Source organism: Pleurodeles waltl, chromosome 1_1, assembly GCF_031143425.1.
Source record: "Pleurodeles waltl isolate 20211129_DDA chromosome 1_1, aPleWal1.hap1.20221129, whole genome shotgun sequence".
In the NCBI taxonomy this organism is placed as follows: Eukaryota; Metazoa; Chordata; class Amphibia; order Caudata; family Salamandridae; genus Pleurodeles; species Pleurodeles waltl.
Genome location: NC_090436.1, coordinates 640,128,900 through 640,143,622, shown reverse-complemented (window position 1 = coordinate 640,143,622; position 14,723 = coordinate 640,128,900). Strand labels below are relative to the sequence as shown.

Sequence of the window (14,723 nt, the reverse complement as noted above, 5' to 3'; positions counted from 1 at the left end):
GTTAGCCACGCTAGCTTAAGGACACTTGCCGTCAAGTATGCTGGTGGGGCAGCTGCACACTTCTACGCAAATGTCACACGCATTTGGGAGCCTCCCACGATCCTTCAGCGTGAATGAAAGAAGCATTTTGCTTGTGCACTCATCGTGAAAGATGTTAGGTAACAGAAACACGAGGCCACAGTGGCCCCAAACCCAGAAAGGCACGGCCACTCCAAATATGGCGGGCGAGCAGTTTAAGCTTGTAACAGGAGCTAAACACGGTCTAATTGCACAGCCTTTCAATAACCATGCAAAGACACCTGATGTGCTTGTGCTCGAAGAAATGCCCCCCCCCTTCACCATCAATAACACATTCTTAAAAGCACCCAGTACAAGAAGAGCAGACACTACCTCCACCTGATCTAGTTGGAGGCTGCACACTCTTCCATATGGCCTTCTATAGATTTACTGTTTTGTCGCACTGCTATAGCGTCTCACACTCCTGACAGGGTACGGTAGTACTTTCTGAGTGATCTCAGCAGAGGCTACTTAGGTCGTTGTACATAGTCGGTGGCGGTCATATCTATGATGTACCTACCCTGGAAAGGCGTTTGATGTCATGCGTGTGGTTTGCAAGGGGACCCTAAACGTGTCAAGGTGAACTTATTGCGGCAATTATTTATAGACTAGTGCAGGGAATGCAAGATATTTAGAATCACGTGTTTCCGTTACAGGAGCGACCCGCACTCTGTCAGATGATTTCAAGGAAATAAAAAAACATACTGAACTCATCCCAGGGTAGTGTTAAAAAACAAACACATCTCTTCTTATATTACCTTCTGTGACATACGCAGGAAACAGCGGATCGCCAGTAGAGTCGCTCCAACCTCCCACTTTTTCATACACGAAGGATAGGCTTTCGTGTATGAAAATTAAAGCCATCTTCTACAGGGACGTAGTTTCGGGGGGTGGATGGGGGTGCTTTCAGACGGGTATGGTGAGGTGTCTTTTGGATTTCACCTACGATTTTGACATGCACACACAGACTAAAACAGATTCATACTCGCTATCCTGTCCTCTCTTTTGAAATTATTAAAAAAGTTGGGTATTTTACAAAATATTTTGTTTTAAGTACCGCCAACACACTGCACTGCTCCCCAGTTCCACTGCCCTTTAGCCCTTCTCATGCCCTGTTTCTCAGATAATGTATTTTACCATGATATGCCAGCGTGGTTGTTGGGAAACCTGAAGCTCACACCTCACTCTTACTGGCCAAACTACGCTCCTGTCCATCTTCATAAACTACAAGTACGCCGCTCAAAACAAAATGCTTAAAAAATGAGCTAAACTAGCTTTGCTATCTGATGGTCACAATACAAGAGACTGGATCTCTTTTTTAAAATAACCTATTTTCCACTCTACGGAGCATGACATAACTAGTTGGCCAGCGTTAGGTGTGGAGGTATCGGTGGCACGCGCTTCTGGTAGGTATCGCTCACCTAAATCCAGACTTCCCAGAATAGAAATAACTAGGGAGACCTGGGCTCCATGGGTCTTTTTCAACGGATTCTGCCAGAGTCTCAGGAGAAATCAAAGAATATTTACCATCTTTTCTCAGCAGGCGGTACAATTGTTTTATTGGTGGGAGCGGGCCAGGGAGGACTTCCAGGGTGAGAAGCACTCACTGTGGAGGGAGGGGAACAATGCCTGTAGTGAAGAATAATGCATAGAGTGGAGCAAAGTTTCGTAGAGTGGAGTAGAGTCATGTAGAGTGGAGCAGAGTGGCGTAGTGGAGTACAGTGGGATGGCGTAGAGTGGAGTAGGGTGGTGTAGAGTGGAGTGGCATGGAGTGTTGTAGAGTGGAGTGTCTTAGAGTGGAGTAGAGTAGCCTAGAGTTAAGTGGCACAGAGTGTCGTAGAGTGGAGTAGATTGGGGCAGAATGGAGTAGAGTGTCATGGAGTGGTGTAGAGAGTTGTGGAGCATTGCAGAGTGGCATGGAATGTCAGAGTGGAGCACCATAGAATGGAAGGACGAAGAGGGGAGTAGAATAGAGGGGTGTAGAATGGAGGAGCATAACCTGGAGGGGCATAGAGTGTCTTAGAGTGGAGTGTCAGAGTGTAGTGGTGTAGAGTGTAAGGGTGTAGTGTCATAGAGCACTATTTTGTAGGGCGGAGGGACATAGATTGGAGTAAAGTGTCAAAGAGCACAGTGGTGTGGAGTAGAGCACAGTGGAGTAGCAGGGAGTGTTGTTGAGTGGAGTGTCATAAAGTGGAGTAAAGTCAGAGTGGAGTGGCATAGATTGCCACAGAGTTAAGTGGAAGAGAGTGGCATGGAGTGATGTGGAGTAAAGTGGAGTGTCAGAGTGTACTGATGTAGAGTGGTTGGCATACAGTGGAGTAAAGGGTCTTAGAGTGGAGTAAGGAGTCGTAGAGTGGAATAGAGTGGACTGGCATAGAGTGGAGTGCCATAAAGTGGTATAAAGTGTCAGAGTGGAGTGGCATAGCATAAAGCATTGTAGAGTGGAGTAAAGTGTTATGGAGTGTAGTAAAATGAAGTGGTATAGAATGTCGTATAGTGGAGTGTCACAAAGTGTTGTAGGTTGGAGTAGCATAGAGTGTCAGAGTAAAATAGCATAGCGTGACAAAGTAGAGTGGTGCACAATGGAATAGAGCAGAATGTTGTATAGTGGAGAGCCGTGGAGTGTGGTAGAGTGGAGAGATACAGTGGAGTGTGGTAGAGTGGAGAGATACAGTGGAGTGGGATAGAGTGGATTGCTGAGGAGTGGAGTTTCGAAGGGTGGAATATTGTATAGTGGAGTCGAGTGGCATAGAATGGAGTGGCATGGAGTGGAGTAGTGTGTTGTGGAATGGAGTAGTGTGGAGATACAAAGTGGAATGGAGTAGAGTGGTGGAGTAGAGTGGTGGAGAAAAGCAGTGTAGAGTGCAGTACAGTGGAGAAGAATGGCATGGAGTAGAGTGTTGAAGAGTTGATTACAGAGGCATGGAGTAGAGTGTCGTAGAGTTGAATGACAGAGAAGAGCAGAGTGTTGTAGAGTGGAGTAGAGTACAGCGGAGCAGAAAATCCAGGAGTGGAGTGGCACTGAGTGTAATAGAGTGGGGTGGTGCAGAGTGTTGTGGAGTGTTGTAAAGTGGCATGGAGTGTCATACAGTGGAGTGTCAAAGATTGGTGAGTCCTAGAGTGGAGGGGCGTGGAGTACAGCGGCACAGAGTGAAGGGGTGTAGAGTGTCCTAGAGTAGAACAGAGTGTCAGATAGAGTGCTGTATAATGGAGGGGTGGAGAACGGAGGGGCATCGAGTGTTGGAAGGGAGTGTTGTAGAGGAGAGGTTTGTAGGGGAAAGGGGCATAGAGTAGATCAAAGTGTCACAGAGTGGAGTGGTGTACTGTAGATTAGAGCAAAGTGTTGTAGAGTGGAATAGAGTGAAGTGGCATAGAGTGGAGAAGAGTGGCATAGAGCAGCGTGGAATGTGGTAGAGTGAAGTAGAGTTGTAGAGTGGAGTTGCACAGAGTGGCCTTGAGTTAAGTAGCACTTTGTTGCGTAGAGTGTCGTAGATTGGCATAGAGAGGAGTTGAATGGACTGTCAGAGTGGAGGGGTGGAGAGTGGTGGGGCATAGAGTGGCCATGCATGAAGTGGAGGAAAGTGTCAGAGTAGAGTAGACTGGAGTTGCGTAGAGTAGAGTGGCATAAAGTGGAGTAGAGTGGAGTAAAGTGTCAGAGTGGGTGGCATAGCATGGAGTGTTGTAGAGTGGAGTGAATTGGGATGGGGTGTGGTAGAATAGAGTAGCACAGAGTGTCGCAGAGTGGAGTAGCATAGAGTGGCGGAGAGTAGCACAGAGAGTTTTAGAGTCTAGATGTTGTACAGTGGAGTGCCATCGAGAGGAGTAGCGTGGCCTAGAGTGAAGTGGTGTATAGTAGAATGGCATAGTGTGGCTTGGAGTAGAGTGTCATATTGTGGAGTGGCAGAGAGTAGAGTGGAGCGGAGTGGAATGGCGTGGAGCAGAGTGGAGTTTCGAAGAGTGGAGTGTCGTATAGTGGCCTTGAGTGGAGTAGAGTGTCACAGAGTGGAGAAGAGTGGAATAGTGGGTTGTGGAGTTGCTTAGAGTGGAGTGGCATAGATTTGAGTAGAAGAGTGTCTTAGAGTTGAGTGATGTAGAGAGGAGTAGAGTGTCAGAATGTTGTAGAGTCAAGTGGAGTGGGATAGAGTGGAATGTCAAAGTGCAGCAGAGTGGCCTTGAATGGTGTAAAGTGGAGTGGCATAGAAAGGAGTAGAGTTTCATGGAGTAGAGTAGTGTTGCACAGAATGAAGTGGAGCAGAGTGGAGTGGCGTGGAGGGAGTGGCATAGAGTGGATTAAAGTGCAGTAGAGTGTCGTAGAGTTACACTGAATGGAGCGGGCTAGACTGGAGGTGCGTAGACTGGCCTACAATGAAGTTTAGAGTGGAGTACACATGGTGTGGTAGTGCACTGCCATTAGAGACAACACATTTTCAATTTAAACGTCCATTACATTTTCACAGACATACAGTTTTACTGATAAAACTATACAGTGCACAAACCATAATGCGTGTAAATGGCATCACTTAGTGCAGTGGTTTCCAACCTTTTGACTTCTATGTACCCCCACTTCATCATTACTGGAGCCCAGACACCTCCACTGTATCTTTATTGGAATCCATGGATCCCCCACTGAGTAATTACTGAAAGATGGGGACCTAATCTGTTAATATTATTTAATTTTCTAAGCAGTTACAGACCACTTGGGGTCCCTGGAACACAGGTTGGGAACCACTGACCTAGTGCACTGATTTGTTTTGCTAGTATTCCAATATTTGTTTCCAGCACACTTACAAAAAATGTGATTCATTTGTGCTTTCTTAATTCTTATATAGTCTGAAATATTTGCATAGTTCATTTACAGACATTAACATTTTGTTGTCTACTAGAAAAAAGCCCTTTAGTAAGTAAGTAAAATAAAGCTGTACAGCGGGAACCACTGACCTAGTGCACTGATTTGTTTTGCTAGTATTCCAATATTTGTTTCCAGCACACTTACAAAAAAAGTGATTCATTTGTGCTCTCTTAATTCTTATATATAGTATGAAATATTTGCATAGTTCATTTACAGACATTTAAATTTTGTTGTCTACTAGAAAAAAGACTTTTAGTAAGTAGGTAAAATAAAGCTGTACAGCGCATAGCATCCAAAGGTGTCATTGTGCCAGCAAAACCCAGAGGCTGCAACAGAGGCAGGCAAAACAAATGAAAAAAGGCAGGAAAACCTTGCATAGAATTAAAGTGAAAAAAACACCCCCTTTCTCACACCCAGAATATAAAATATATCCTCTCACTTTGAAGACAGAGAAAGAAAAATAAACTTAGAGCTCCCTCGGAAGACAGAGACCTGAAATTTGACCGCTGTCTTACAATGCACAGCGAACGTGATAAGAGCAAAATGTAAAAGCCTGGTTACAGAAACTGAGCACTCTTGGAAGAAATCCATAAACAGGTTATGCTCCACGGGAGGGACAAAGACACATTGGACAGCCTAAAACAAATAAAGCCCGCAAATGCAAAGCAAGAAAATGTGAGTTACAAACCACAAAGCCAGTCGTACGCAATGGATCAGAATGCCTTCCCAGGGAAGGTTTCTGAATGTCTCCAAGACGTCTTTAGCATACCAGGCAGCAAAATATGGCATAAACAAAACCCACACATAGTCCTCCTGAGGTCAGTACTCTTGTGTTAGATAGGCAAGTCCCTGAGTCGGACTTCCTTCTCCTTATTGATAGTGGTTATTTCCCATTCATGAGAGGTGACATTCAGGTTCTGCCCCATTAGAAGCCCGAGTCTTAGGAGTTCAATTCCCACTTCTAATGTCAAGAGTGTTTTAGCACCCATGGTGCTGTGAGGCAGAATAAGTTTCACTGCGATCTTCAGCACTCTGATTAGTCTTACTCACTTCCACTGAGGTTTCTGTACTAGAGTCCCCAGGACGCTCTGACGTCATGGAGGTGTGCAGTGGCTGGTGGTGCTGAGCAGCACTCTCTGCTTTGCCGAGGCAGTAGATGATCATGTGCGTTGCTCCCTCTAATGATGTTGTAACCTCATCTGATCTTTCTTACAAGAAGGGGGGACGTGCTCTCAAGTGCAGGTAGGGTTTTGGCACTCACAGGTCCATCACAGTGGAGTTTCCTCTTGGCATCACAAAGCAAAGTGACAACTCTTACTCTTCATGATGCCCCACTCATTGCATCTGGGTTCACCGACTTACTTTGCACACAGGCTATGAACCAACCGGCACAACGGTAATGTACTCTTCACAGCTGCCCCCTCTGGCATACGTCTCACCAACAATAACCTGCACACAGGGTGTGACCAGATCGGAGCAGCAATGGCTAACGTTTTAGCAGCCCACTCTGGCACTCAGGGTCTCTAACTTGAGTCTGCACATGGGTGACGGCACGTTCGGTGCAGCAGCTAGTTCCTCACACCTCACAATAACGTCGCTCCCTCCAAGCTCTCTCTTCTTCCTCACATGGGAAATTTGTCTTGGCAAGCTGGCAGGCACTGGTGATGCCAGGCAGGTGGTTTTGCTTGTCCCTGGGTGATGTCCCAGTTACCCAGCTGGGAAAATGGCAAATCTTAGGTTCCAATCCTGGTCACAGGTAGACATCTTGCTTGTAGAGCTTCTCTTCTGCGGCATTCAGCCTGACGAGCTGCTTAGCAGTTGACAATTTTAGGGGAGGGAGGCTTAAGCTTCCATTCTTATAATCCTTATCCAGACATCAAACTGTGATTGAGTGACTTTGTCTTTAAAGTTTGTGCAGGGGGTCCGATTCCTTTTGAAGCGTCCACTCCTCTGTACTGGCCATCCTGCAGAAGGCAGTCTGTCACAGCAGTGGTAACTCCAAATCTGATATCCCCACAACCCCGGCCATGGGAGTGACAAGAGGTTCACACCTGGAAGTCAGCCACAGTGATGTGTGCATCAAAGGCTTATCAAAAGCCCTAGCCCTACTCTTTATGATTCTCGTATCAGCCTCATCTCCTTTCTAAGATGTGCCTAGACCCCTTTCCAGTGACCTCTCTCAGAGTCAAAGACCACACTATGAAGTATACTGAAAGAGCCTGGCTCTTCATACCTCCAGTCTGTTTCCCACCCAGCTCTCAGGAATGCAGCAATCCATAAATATGTCTATGGGAAATCCTCTATCTCCCCATGCTCCTCCTGTCAGCCCTGGGCCTTCCAAAATGGAACCCAGAGTTTTATATGTATTGTATCACTCAAAGTCACACATTTACTGCACCCATGCATGCTACCACACGTGCATTGCACAACGCTACATACTAACTTGATGTAGATCACAGTTGAATTAAGCACACAGCAGTTGAACTTACATGAGTGTGCCTGTTGGCCTCACTCCAGTGACACAGCTAAAGAGGCCTGTTCATTGCTACAGATCACTACGCAGTATGCTGCCACCACCATGCTTGTGTTACTTAACTACTAGTAGCCTTTACCCAATATGAGGAAAGCACTTTGGCTCCCCTCTTGGTCCACTTAGACAGCAATGCTTGAAACAAGCTTATGTCATGGCACACACTCAATCCATGTTTGCCCATGACTGGAAGAAAAACACAGCACCGGTGATCCAGATATTGTTCCAGCTGGGGCACTCAGGGCCGGGGTGCACATTCATCACCATGAGAGGGACTTTTCCATCCAAACACCAGCTATACGTAATTGTTACTTGTAACCAACTGCTCCCTGGTTTTGCCTGTTAATTGTTTTGACTTCATATCTGATGCTGCTTGTCCAATTAATCTAATTGATTGCAGAATATTTTCCTTCAGATGTTGCTGGTGGAATTAGTTACTGTGTGCCATGTGACAGACCCCCTTGTAATCTCTTGCATTAGGATGCAGTCACAATAATTTCACCTGCCGTTGGATACCTGTTACCCACTGTCTTGCAAATCGCAGGTAATCAATGGTAAGTACCTTGTTCTTCTGATGGATACCTCTAACCGCAGATTCCTCACCTTGTGAATAGACACCAAAGCTGTACCTCCCCCAGTGGAATAGTTCAAACTAAATAGTCCTGCAGAGCCAAACAGGCAAAATGCCCATTCAATGGACCTGGCTGTTAAAAAAGCAATGGCGCTTCATGAACATGTGCACTGCTGACCAAGTAGCAGCCAGACAGATATCCAGGACAGGTACTCTGCATGCTAACACAGTAGTAGTAGCCATCGCTGAGTGGAATGAACCCTCGATCCTTCAGGCAGCTGTTTCTTAGCGAGGATGAAGCATATTTTATGCAGAGGACTATCCACCTAGCGATGGTTTTTTTATGTACTGCCTTGCCCTTCTTTGCTCCTGAGAAGCCCACAAAGAGCTGACTGCTTGGTGAATCAATGTAGAAATTGGGGGCTCTCGGTGTCCGAATGATGGAGTCTCTCCCCCTCCTTCAAAGGTTGAGGTAGAGCAAAAAACAACAGAATAAAACAAACTTATAGCCTGTCTGACATGGAAAGGTGCTATTATCTTTAGCAGAAATGCAGCTCAAGTTCTTAACACTAGCTTGTCTTAAAAGAATGTTGTGTAAGGGGGCTGGACCAAAAGGGCCAGCAGGTCACTCATGCAATGAGTTAATTTAATATTGATCAGAAAGACCGTTTTCAGGGACAAGAGAATTAATAGAAAGGTGTGCTTTGGTTCAAAAGGGGTACATATGAAAAAAATGAGAGCCAAAGTGTCCTACAGTGACATCACAAAGGGCTTCAGATAAACGTGCTGTAAACCTTTAAGAAATCTCATCTCAACAGGTGATTTAACCAAAAAAGACTGATCCAGAAACTTCAAAAAAGCTGACAAATAACCTTTAACAGTGCCCAATGCAAGTCCTTCCTGGGACACGAAAAACAGAAACAACACTTTAGACAGCTTAGTTTGTATAAGGTCTATCTGATGGATGCCGCACAAAGCCACAAACTTGTCCCAGAGCCTGCACACACCAACTTCGTAGATAGCTTCCTATCTGACAGAATCACATTAACAACTTCAGGAGGAAGATCGAGGAGAGACTAGCTGCTGTCACTCAATCTCTGTGCATGGATGTGTAGAATGGAGAGGCCCAGGTGCAGGACTCTGTCCTGTTGCTGCAACAGCAGATCCTCCTGAAACCGCAGCTTGAGTGGAGGACAGATGTTCATGCCCACAAATTCTCGATAGCACACTATTCTAATCCAGTCTGAAGACTCCAGGACCCTTGATGATCTTCAGAACCTGAGCCAAGAGGGGAAGACGCAGAAAGGCATACAGGTGTTCTGAGCTTCATTCTAGGCAAAATGCATCTCCAAGAGAGCCTTCATGCTGACATTGCTTGTTCTCGACGGTGGCAAAAAGAATGAACACAGTTCTCACCTTTGCTGTAAATCACCCTAAACCACCTACAGGCGTAACTGCCCATCATGATACACAATTCATCGGAGACTGAGCTCATCCCTCCAGGCATTCAGATCTCCCATCAGGTGATTTCTGACCAGAGAAACACCTTGGCGAGTCAGCCACTTTCAGAGCAACAGAACATTCTGGTACAAAATCTAGGACTCCTCTCCGCCTTGCTTGTTGCAGTATCACATGGAGGTAGTATTGTGTGTGAGAATAAGTAGTAGCCTCCTCTTGAAGGATTGTAGGAAGGTCTTCAACTCCAAGTGGGTTGCCTGCAGCTCCAGAAAATTGATGTGGAGACCAGTTTCCACTGGAGGCCAGAATCCTCTGATCTCCACCTCTTCCAAATGGCCTCCCTAGCCAAATAGTGATACATCCAGGACCACTGTCAGCTCTGGATGAGGTAAGGAGAGGAGCCAGTCACTGGCCGAATTGCTGTCTAGCAGCCACGACTGCAGAGTTTTTGCAATCTCCTCCAAAATGTATATGAACTCTGCCCCTCATGCTGGGCCCACTGAGATACCAGATCCCACTGCAGAGCCTGCATCTGCCATCTAGCATAGTCGAATAGGACAGAGGCTAAAACGTCAGGATCACATTGAGTGTCTTGGACTCTGCTAAGGGAGGAAAGTTCTAAACTGCACCTTATTCAGGATAGCTCAGAAGAACAGAGAGTCTGTAAAGAAGTCAAATGTGGCTTTGGTACACTGACGTTGAACCACAGCATAGTTAAGAGGTTGGCTGTAGACTGGTGGTGTTGTACGACTGTCTGGGGCAAGTCTGTCTTCGACAGCTAGTCTACGCGGTATGGGAAAGACTGGTATACGAACCTCTGAAGGTGTGCTGCGACAACTGCCATCACTTTAATTAACACCTGAGAGGCCAAAGGGAAGAAAGGGCAAAGGTGAATGGCAGGTACGCCTGTGGGCCTATTGGACAGGAATATGGAAATATGTATCCTGAAGATCCAAAGCTAACATCATGTTTCTTGGATTCTTGGATCCATAGTAGACAGCACCTGGGCCAGTGTGAGTGTCTTCAGTTTGTCCTTCTGCAGGATTCCATTGAGAGGACAAAGATCTAGGATGAAGGTCATTGTCTTTCAGCACAAGGAAGTAGCAGTAGCAAAACCCAGTTCCTTCTTCCAAGGTCGGAACCCTCTCTATGTCATTTGGCCAAAAAGGCCTGCCCTTCCAGCTACGAAATGGACATGTATTCCTTTGTCTGCCACATTGTTGGGATGGCAGGTGAAGCAGAGTAGAAAGAAATGGAAGTGCCCAGCCCCACTTGACAAATTGGAGGATCAATGCATCCAAAGTGATGTCTTGCCACCCTTGGAGGAAACCAGTGATTCTGTCCCTAACAGGGTGCTTGTGTTGAAGAAGACATATTGAGGTGCACATTGTCCCTGATGCCCTGAATATTGTCTAGATACCTGCCTCAGCCACAACGGGGGTCTGGCGTTGACAGTATGTATCAAAAGCCCCTGGCGTAACCATTAAAGGATACTGTTCAGTAGGGCAAACAGCCTCAGGGAATGCTACGTCACATGACTCTCATTAAAGTGTTCCAGGGCAGGGTCTGGTTTATCACCAAAAAGCCATCAAATGTCATGCTCATTAAAGATGAATGGACAGCCCAGAGAAGCTGATTGATCTTATCCAGGAAAGGCATGAAAGCATCTATGTGCCCACTACCCGACCCAAGCAGTCAGTTGGGTTGACGCCAGACCTCATAGAGAATTCTGCTGCATCCCAGCCATTCTGTATGGCTCAACTAAAGATGCTTGTAGGTCCTCTGGAACTGCAGGCAACAAATGACCAACTGCATCCTTTAAAGGATGACTGTAGTGGCCTAAGAGGCAGCCGACATTGACTGAGAGCAAAGCAAGACAACCTGATGAAAACGTGCTTACCATAAGCTTCCATGTGCTTAGACTCACAGCCAGGAGGAGTTATGGGAAAGGTGTTAGGGTTGACTTTGCTGCTGGATGCCTGGACCACCAAGCTCTCTGGAGTAGGGTGTTATGGTAAGATGTAAGGATTGCCTGGTGCCACTGTGTGATGACAAGCTACCTGTCTGTTGACTGGGGGTCTCCAGCATGGCTTTGTCCAAGTGCCCAAGAGGTTATTCATTAAGACCACATTGAATAGCAAGAGAGGTTCAGCAGCTGCCTGGCAAGACTGAAGAGCTTCAGTCAGGATGTTAGTTTTGACCTCCATTGTAGAGAGCTGCAGGTCAACGACCTCTGTAGCCCACCTCATGATCTCTCCTGTACAGCTGGACCAGGTTGAGCGACAAGCCCAACGTCTGGGAAAGTGTTCAGACCACTGCAATCCTATAATTGGGAATACCAGTTGTCCTCATCATAATGGAGGGTGAAGTAATTCTCTTCATTGTAGTTATTATTGTTCTAATGTGATCTAAAAAACTGTTGTAAAGTACGAGCTCTTCTGGGTGGTAAAAGACAAAAAATTGGAGTCCACTACCAGTAACGGATCCTTTTCTGGTGACGGAGGCATTGGCACCAGCATCAATGTGAAAGGAACCAGGCCTGAGATTGCCACCAGAACCGAAGTTGATAGAAAGCTGGGATGGAACCTGAACTGGATTCAAGAGGCACAGACAGCACTGAGGCAAACCTACTGACGGGACCCCGACTGGAGGCATCTGCGGATCCTTGGGTTTTGAAGACATGCCAAAGAGAGCTGAAATCATTCCAAATATGCATAGCATAGCCTCACTAAAGGCCTCTATTTGCTGCAACATTGTTGACTGACCCGGAAATTCAAAATGCATTAGTTACAAACTCAGAATCAGATGTTCAGGAATATGGAAGCGAGACCACGAGGCACACTAACACCGTGCCTCACCTCTGGACTTCGAGAGGGGAGGGAAGGGGTCCATGCTTCTTTTCAGGCCTACCCGCAGACTTCGACCTCAGCAAAGACCTAACACAGGACCAACACCAACTTGGGAAGCGGGAACGGGTCTTTCCTTTCGACTTCAACTGGTCACAGAGCAGTCTTCCAATGCTTGGTGGTGTAGAGTTCCTCTTCACGGCCTTGAGGTTCATCTTGGCACAGTCACCAGATGCCCTTGAGTCGTGCTCCGACTCCACGCATAGTTCATGGGAAACCCTGTCTTTTTGGAAGGTGACATGTCATCCTTGCACACTGGTCAAAAGAATAATTGTGGAAAAACATTACTGACCAAACCAAGAGGAGTACAGCTCTGTATCTGCAGCTGAATGAGCAGAAATAAAGGAACTGACATCAGCATGCCTTGGTGGAACTTATATGTGGCCCAGTTTATCACTTTGTACGCGGAACGAAGTTGGTGCAGAGCCACATAGCATGAATTACCAGCATGCTGGAGTATTGCTTTTGAGTTTCCGGATGCAGTCTTCTGCCTGGAGTAGTATTCAGAAGGTGAGGAACCAGCAGTTATAAGAATCCATCAGAAACACCAATACTATGCAACTTTATTTTGGTCTCTACCAGAAACATCCAAGATCACCTGTACTTTCAAAGCCACTAGAGACCTATCGTTTATCTGAGCTGATTATCAAAACTCCATGCTTGAGGAGGTATAGTCCTCAACAATCACACAGTGACTATTAATCCTAACCGCTGTATAGAAAGATTAATTCCCCATTCACTTAGCTGTACTTGTCACTCACTGAGTTATGACCGCAGCACATCTTTGGCACTCATGCATGGCATCTTCACTCTCTTGCACCCAACATCCACATCTGCACGTATCCTCATACTGCCAGCCTCTGTACTGTTCCTGCAGCCTCTGTGAAAACTAGCCCCTCATAGCTTTTACTGTCATTCCCTTCACCATCATGGTGTGCCCTTGTGGAGGCCTTTCACAGCATAACTGCCAAATGTGTGTTTTCTTGATAATGCCCAGGGGCAGTGTGGATAGACAGTTCTCATCTTTTTTGGTTTGCTTGTCTTCTTTACAGTACTTGCAGGAAACAGAAAAGAGTGTCTCTAAACTAGGGTCAACAGTGGTAAAGATGAAGAGGGGGAACAGGAATTCAAAGATGGTGCCATACAAATGGAATCCTAAATATGACCATGTGGACGACACAGTGAGCCACTCATATTTGCATTATGGGTGCGCATAAACACCTGAAGCAAGGGACTCTCAAACCTGTAATACAGAGTGCCTTTAGAAGCAGACATACTGCCAGCAGGTAATAGCAGCCTTGTCCAGGAGAAGAAAATGTATTGTGGCTTCATCCAGGACAGGACCTCCTTGCCTTAGGGAGCAACCATGCAGGAAACAATTAGGGCTGTGTAAAGTTTAAATTAGGCTGTGATGTAGTTCATGGAAGGGACTCTTGAGTTGGAACATCCATACTTGTCTATTTGTTGGACTGGTCTTCAGAATGAAACATGACTGGTGACATTTTAGCAAACACATGATTTTGAAGCCAACAAGCTAACTAGTGGATGTCTTGAAACTAAACTACGAAAAGCCTTGAGGGTGGGGAGCCACACTGTCCTGGACAAGCGTGGAGGCTCTAGTCAGTGGCTGAAGCCCTAGCCTGTGGGGGTGGGCCTCCCAGATAAAAGCTATGGCTTCTCCTGCCATTCCCTGGGGATTACTGGAACTGTTCAGCCCGAAAGTACCCCAGACTCCTCCCTGCTTCATCAGTACCCTGCCCCGGGTAGGAAAGGTGGCCCTGCCTGGTGCCTAGAGCACCGGCCTGCAGGGACCGGGCCTCCTAGGTGAAAGCCATGGCTTCTCCCACATTTCACTGGGGATTACTGAAATCGTAAAGCCCAGAGGAGTCCCAGACTCCTTCCCTGTTGATGTAGCCGGCAGGCAAGGGGGCTCTGCGAGGAGAATGAAGCCATGGTCTAGGGAGCGGGACTTCCAGGTGAAAGCCATGGCTTCTCCCACCTCTCACTGGGAATTACTGGAATGGTTTACTCCAAATGATAACCTGACTTATTCCCAGTCCAATGCCACCCTGCCCCAGGTAGGGAATGTGACCCTGCCAGGAGCCCTGGCCTACTCTGACCAGGCCTCTCAGGTGAAAGCTATGGCTTCTCAAACCTCTCACTGAGGATTACTGAACCTGTTCAACTTAGAGGAGCCCCTGACTCTTCTTCAGTCCGATCTCACCCTGGTGTGGATAGGAACGGTAGCTCTGCTGGTGGCTGCAGCCCTGACCTGTGGGGACCTGTCTTCCCCGGCGAAAGTCATGGCTTCTCCCACCTATCACTGGGTATTAATGGTACTGTACAACCAGG

General features: G+C 46.7%; 1 protein-coding gene across 2 annotated transcripts in view; it reads right to left on the bottom strand.

The window, feature by feature from the left end:
• The window catches only part of COMMD10 (COMM domain containing 10), a 769,929-nt gene that overhangs the window by 609,144 nt on the left and 146,062 nt on the right, over nucleotides 1–14,723 (bottom strand). The gene's annotated exons all lie outside the window — the stretch shown is intronic.